Consider the following 7,460-nt stretch of genomic DNA (forward strand, 5'->3'; position numbering starts at 1 on the left):
CTTTCTGAGCACCGCTTTCAGGGTTAAAGTTCCGGAATCCGAGGTAAGAGTCTCTCTCTCTCCCTCTCTCTCTCCCTCTCTCCCTCTCCCTCTCCCCCTCTCTCTCTCTCTCTCTGTCTCTCTCTCTCTGAGAAATACAAGCTGAGCTCAGTGACGTTGGGCTGCCTTGATGCTTACAAAGTACTGAAATTGCCTATCCAACTAGCTCCCACTGCGCACTGCCTGCCTCTGCCTCTCTCTCCCTCTCTCCCTCCCTCCCTCTCCCTTCCCACTCCTCCCCCAACCACTTTTTCCATTAGATTTCTCGAACACTCAAATCACAACACGACTCTCAAACCCAGACCTGGAGATCATCCCCTCCTCTCCACCCCCTTCCCAACCTCCATCCATCTCTGCTGCTCTAAACGCGGCTCGGTGGCTGCAAAAAATCCTGCACAAATCATCGCAAACCCGATCGGCTTCTGCCCGGGAAGTAATCTCGGTGACGCGGGCTGTGCAGAGAACGGAGTCTGAACGCACTACGCGTGCACACACTCGCCGCGCGCCGCCTCTGCAGCCTCGCCCGCGTTCTTTCTCCAACGCTGACCTCAAGACGAAAGCTGCCTGACCCCGCCTGGCCCAGCTGGCCGCCGCTAGCCGCCCTGACATCTTTCCCCCTCCCCACTCATCACCCCGACTCTTAGTGACTCCAGGGTGAAGGCAGGGTGAAGGTGCGTTGGGATGCGGGCCGAGATCAAAGATGCCAAGAAATCGCCGTTGCGCCCCCACCCCCCAGAGCCACCAGACCTCCCTGGCTGGAGGTGTACACAAGGCAGTGCCCAGTTTTATTAAAATAATCAAACAGTCATTGGGGACTGGCTGGGGTTTTCATCTCCACTGGCTCCTCTCCCTGCCCTCCCCCTCTCTGAAATGTATTATTTTGAGGGTCGAGTTGAAGAGGTCAATAGAAGCGTAAACACAGTCACTAGGTCAGCCTGAGCAGACCCAGATTGGAGCATTGGTGCTGGGAATAAATGTCAGGGGTCCCATTCTGTTTCCCACCCTCGTCTCCTGTAGCCCCTTCACCCTGTTCTTTTCTAGAGCTCTGATTAGAGACTTAGGCCTGCCAGGCCAAGGTCTGGGGAGAGGGATGGAGGAAGGAGAAATGCTCTGGAGGTCAGCAGCCACCACGATGTAACCCTCTGTGGCTCCTGGTCTAAAATCCCAGGGCAGGCCTGACACACTGTTGCAAAATTCCAAAGTGGATTGTCCAACCCTAAAAGTTGGGTAAGCAGGGAGAAAACTGACCCAAGCATTTGCCACAGTTCTCACTCCACCTTCCAGGTTTGTTTGCAAGCAGCCTTTCGCCGAGGCAGTTTATTTATTTGTGAAAACACCCTCACTCTTCCAAGATGTCAGCTCAGAGGACTTTGGGCTTGCTAAGGAGGCGACCCCGGCCAAAGACGGAAAACAAACACGGCTTCAGGATGCGCCTGAATCTCCGCATCTCTAGCAAAAGGAGGGGAAATCCAGAAAGACCACTTCAATCCTTCTAAATTCTCAGAGATTTGCGGATAAAATAAATTCCTGTAAAGAAGCTGCAGCCCCCGCCCGAAAGGGAAAATCTGGACTCTCCCAAGTAATTGCCCAGCCAGATTCACTTAGTCTGCAGAACGCGGGCCACCAAGAGAAATTGGGATTTTGAAACCTCGAGGGGGAATCTGTTCTCTCCAGGTGGCACTCGAAGGCAAAATGCAGGGGAGTGCATTCTTATTTGGATGGTGGAAAGGAGCCAGGCTGGGAGGAAAGATTCAGCAGGGCTGTGGCGGGAAGCTAGGAGGCTGTGAGCAGGCGAAGTATTGAGAGAAACCTATCCCTCCCCCCACCCCAACAGCTCTCCAGGGCGACACTCACCTCCAAAAATGCCACCTCTTCTTTCCAGCGCAGAAGCCAGGAGTAGCGCCTCGCTGGGGAGAGGGGTTCAGGTGAAGAGTTTGGAAAGGACCCTCAAAAGAGACCCCGTTTAGGCCAAGCCTTCTTCCAGCGTCTGTCAAGAGTAGTATGTACCTCCCAGCTCGAAGTTGGTTTGTGGTCTTCGACAAATTAAATATTACTGTTTATTACCAGGCATACCCCAATAAAATAAAGAGGCAACCAGGCGATACCGACTATCTCACCAGCCGCTGCACCTATAAGACTTGGAGACGTCACGAGTCACGCAACCGGCCCGGGCGCTGTCACGCTCGACTGGGGGGCAGCGGCGCGAGGTTAATTTCTCTCCGTCCTCGCCTCTCAGTCCCGGGTCTGCACAGCCACCAGTCTCAGGCGCCTCGGCCACGGGAATAAATAAAAGAAATAAACAAACCCAGAGTCCTCTGGGGAAATGGGGTGGCAAACATCGGACACAAATAGAGCCAAGATCGATTTTCTTGGGGGGGGGGCTCTTAACGAAGGGGGATTGGGAGCTCTTAACGATGGGAAGTGGGAGCCCACCTCAGCCCCCGATTGGAAAGAAATCAAGTTGTTACAGGTGGAATGAGGTCTCTTAGAGGAGGCAAGACAATCTTATTATTTAAAAATTATTTTTTTTCAAGGAGGAGCCCTCGGTAAATGAATATTGAGGCGCCTCTAGAGAGGCGCTAGGCTAGCTGGCTAGGTTTGGGACGCGATAACTCGGTGCCCGCTCCCAGACCTGCACAGAAGCAATTACTGGGTTATCGCGGAGGGGAGACAGAGACGTTAAGACGTAGAGAGTCGTCCGCAATCTTTCTTGCTGAGAAAAAGTCCATTCGCAAGCTAGGTCCGGGGATGCAACTGGTCCCAGCGTGGCCCAGCGGGGGCGGGGTGCGAGTGGGTGGTGGAGTGGGGGTAGAGAGGAGTGATTCCTGCGGAGAAAAATTATAGCGCCGGGGCCTGCAGAGGGACGAGGCGCTCTATTTTGTTTTGTAATAACGATTATTATTTTTTGTCTCGTCAATGGACATGATTTCTAAGCAGCCTCCTGGCGGATGCCCGCAAGCTTTTGCGCGCAGCTGGAAATGCTATAGGTTCAGTTGCGAAACGTACTGCGTAGACGCCCCCGGCGGCACCGAGAGAAGAGCTAGGTCTGCCTAGCACAGAGCGAGCGAGCGCCGGGCCTTCTGGAAGGGTAAGTTCCCCGCCAAGAGGCCCCGAGGGAGCCAGACGTCGGAATCTGGACTCGCCCCCAGCTTCGGGGTTTGATCCCGGGTTTCACGCGCTCCCAGCCCCCAGGGCTTTCCGAAGCACGGCCTGGCTCCAGGCCCGGTCCGTCTGGGGCTGGAGCGGCAGCGAAAAGTGCAGGAACGCAGCCGACCGAGCAGCCCCAGGAGCTAAGGTCAGGCCCGCGGGGAGAGCGGGCAGTGGTTTCCAGCACTGGACGCGAGCGCCGGGGCCAGCGGGACTGCAGACTCTGCCGCTTCGAGCAGGCAGAACCAGCGTCCCTCCTCTCGGCCAGGCTGCAGGGGCTTCCCCGAGCTTGGGTTTCGTTTCCCAAGTTATTAATAATTATCTTTTCCCCAATCTGAGGTCCGTTGGGTGCAGCGTTTGCTCCCAGATGCCAAGAGAGCAACGCGAAATCCTTCGCCCAAAGCCTCCAGACGAGTTCCTATTTGACATCTCGGCCAAAGTGGGCCAGAAACGGAGGCCTGGGCTCCGCTGGGGCTAGAAGGGTAAGGCGAAACTCCGAGAGGGGCGAGTTCCTTTCCGTTTGGTTCCCTTCTCTCGCATCCCTTGGGCAGGCCCGGCAACCACCCTGACTGGCTCACAAAGAATTCTGCAAACTCAGCTTCCTGGACCCGCTTTCCCAGGCGCTCCGGAGGGCGCACCACGGATAGAATAAACCAAAGACCTCAACTAGATTTGAGAAGCTCCGTTCTTTTCCCCAATCATTGGGCAGTGAACCCGAGAGAGAGGCTGCAACACGCAACCTCCCTTCCTTCTTTCGCAGGACCAATGCTTTCCCCGACCTGCTCCCAGCTCGATTTTCTCACGAAATGTATTTTCCTCGTTTTGCCAAATTCCTGCCCTGATTTTAATACTGCCATGGATAGTAGAGCAGAGGTTCCTATTTTAAAGTCAAAAACAAAACAAAAGCCAGGGCCAACCGCTGTCGATCATTTTTCTTCACTCTTTCTGTTTTTAAGAAAGTCACCTCCAAAACCACCATATTTCTTTCCTCTCAAAAGAGAACTCGCTTAAGAATCTACCCCCTTTCCAAATTTTCCCCCAACGTATTTGCCCCTGACTCGGGTCTCTACTGAAGGCAGAAAGTAGGGAAAAGTTCGGATAGGACTGGGAAAACTAATAACAATTATAACAGTAGAAATGATGACAAAACTAAACTTTGACCAACTCATTTTGTGAAAGCGAGGGTCAAACTGAGGGTGGGAAGTTCCCTCATTTCTCAGGGGGTCACTTTCCCTCCTGCCTAGTTAAATCTGGCTCTATTATATTTTTTCCAGGACTGCAGTATCTCCCTTCCCAATGTTTTATTGGGTTGCTAGCCACCCCCCCTCTGACCGGAAGGATCTGGGAAGAATACTAGCTGTTGTTATTTTAATATACAATATTCCCCAATATTTGCACTAATAATTATTACTCCTTATTGTACTTATTATTATTCATGTTGGTGCTGTTTCCTGTGCTTTGGAAATATTCCTCCCCACTTCCCCAAGTTTGGTGGATGAAATATTTTTCCCCTGGTCAGGGTAGTGAAATGAGAAATGGCAGTGGAAACATCCTTCTGGAGGCCCAGCTGAGACATGAACGCTGGAGATTTGCACGCTCCAAAAGAGCAGAGAAGGCAGTAATAAGTTGCTCGTGGGATGCAAAGGAGCTCTGTTCTTGCCCCCTCGGATATGAGGAGTCCCCAGTGGAGAAGAAGGGTGAGGGTCTTGAGCTGGGAGAACCCTGAGCCGCCTCCTATCCTGTGGGCTGCACTGAGCATGAGAACTCCAACCATAACTGCAGCCCAGAACACGTAGAAAGGCCTCGGGGTATAGACACCATGTCTGCATAGTCAGCATGTCCCCATAGCCCCAAAAGATGTGGGGAGAAATATACTGAATTCCAGGGCTCTGATCCGTTAAGATAGAGACTCAGGCTAATACCTCCAGGTCTGGGATGCAGGCGGGGGCCTGTCTGGATACCCCTTCCTCAACTGGAGGGTGCGATGGAAACTTGGGAGCCCACTGCTCTCTGGGGCTCGGGAAAGACAAATTTTCTTTGGCAAAGGGAACAGTGTTGCGCTGTCGACACGGCAGACTATTTTTCTTGTTCCCTCACAAGGAGGTGGGGGAAGAAAAGAAAGCAAGAAAGAAAGGGAAATTAAATCCACACGTGTTAAGCTCGCTCAAAGGGCGGGATTCAAAACCAGAGAAGAAACTGCGACTCCAGTTCTGGCTGCCCACGGGCCTCTTTCCAGCCAGCCCGGGCCTCACAGAGCAAGGAGTCCCCACTGGAGAGAATTCGATCTGATGTTTCATAAAGCGCTTTATTTAAGGGGGAAGGGGCGATGGTTCCTCTTGGTCTACACCGCAGAGTCAGAACTCTTAGCGGCAAAGAAAACAAAGGAGATAGCAACTGTGAGAATAATTTCCCCCTTTGAGAAATCTCAGCTTGATATCTCCCTGTCACCCAGTGATTCGGGTAGCATTCACCCTGTGGCCAAAATGAGCCAGGCCAGTGATTTTGGAAATTCCTAAGGTCTGATCAGACTTTCGGACTTGGGCCTACCTGGGTCAAGAGAATCTAAAAAGCTGTTATACTGATCGTAGAATAGCCAGCTTAGTCTGCACGGCTAACCCGGCATCCCTGGGTCCTCTCTTTCAGCGAGAAACTCGCCAGGGAGGAAGCTACAGGCCCAGTTGCAGGGAGGCGCTCTGTGCGCGGGCAGACAAGGGGGGGCGGATGGAGGCGGCCACCTCTTCTGGAGCTGCGAGTGAAGACTCTAGTAATGACCTTGAGGAGGTGAAGGGAAGCGGGTGGGGGTGCGGGTGACGAGGGCGGCCAAACCCCAAACTGGAAGGATCCGTCACCGAAGCGATTGCTTGGTCGAGACCTCTAATTTTTCTTCCCTTTCAGCCTGGGCCGCGAGCACCGCAGCAGGTCTCCTCTGGCCTCCTGGTGCTGGGTTTCTGGCCTTTGGGGGCAGCCCCGACAGAAGAGTCCGGAAGCGGGGACCCCAGACGTTCTTGCTCCCCAGCACAATCACTCTCGCATAACACTAGGGGGAAACTGACGGAGGCTCGCCCTGGGGTGGAACTGTCAGAGGTTCCTGGAGGAGAAGTTCCTGGCGATTGTTTCCGCAAGGGCCCTTGGGTTTCCTGGTCACCATGGCAACCCCGAAGTCATGTCGAACGCTCTCAACAATGGGGCGCCGGGAGGACAATCGCGCACTTTTGCCGCGCGTTCTGAGTCCTGCAAGGCGCTTCCGCCCGTCGCTCTTGGCTTTCCGGAGCCTCTTTAGTGGATTCAACACGCAAGGGATTGAAAAACTCCCCCTTTTTTTTAAACGGAGGAGAAAAATCAAGATTTAGTAGAATCTCTACCGGGTAGGTTGGTGTCTTGAGTAAAAGCCCCCACTTTGAGTTCGGAGCGATGACCTCAGGTACGCGCGCGCAGGCAGCGGGCTGGATGCTTTTATCGAAGCCGGCACCTCGAACGTCTCATCCAAGGACCTGGGTCTTTAGGAGTCTAGCAGTCTCTTCACATCTACTGCCCACCCCATCTGCACCCGACGCTCCCCGCATCAGTCGAAGCAACCCTTTAGCTTGCCTGAAATAACTTTTCCTAAATGGAAGAAGAAAAGTCGGGAACTAGAAATTGTGGCATTAATGTCTGCAAGGTCTTTATTGAGGGAAAGAAATTATACTTTTCTTTTTAGGGAAAACATTTTCAATTGTGGATATAATACAAATAACATTAAAATAATATTTTGGGGGTGCATTGCTTTCTTCTTGAACCTACGGGGGCGGCGGGGGGGGGGGGAATGCCCCTCTTCCTTTTGGGGGTGGACAGTGGACAGTACAGGCCGATGTTTCTGTTTCCGTTTTGGAGGCAGCAAGTCTGAGAAAGAACCAGGGCATTGACCAGCTCTGACTGCCCGGCTTGGCAGGGATCAAGGCAGCCAGAAGAGAGATGGCCTCGGAGAGAAGAGGTCCAGCCTGGGTGCCGGCAGAGGCCTTTGGTGGTGTGATGGGGACAACACCTCCTCTGGGGCCCTCCCCCCTTGTTTCACTCTCTGCGGTGACCCCCATCCTCTGAGGGCTGGTTAGGAAAGACAAAACTTAGCTTCTCTTCCTCTACTTTCAGAGGGGCGTCTAAAGTCCCCAAAAGCTCTGGGCTGGCTTGTAGTCCCCCCACCCACTCCACTCCAGGCTGAGTCCCAGACAGCCAGCAGGAGTTCCCTTAGCACACGGAACCCCTGTCTTCTTCCCTCCCCAGCATTTTGTGCTAATATT

This window comes from Diceros bicornis, chromosome 35, assembly GCF_020826845.1.
Source record: "Diceros bicornis minor isolate mBicDic1 chromosome 35, mDicBic1.mat.cur, whole genome shotgun sequence".
Taxonomy (NCBI): domain Eukaryota; kingdom Metazoa; phylum Chordata; class Mammalia; order Perissodactyla; family Rhinocerotidae; genus Diceros; species Diceros bicornis.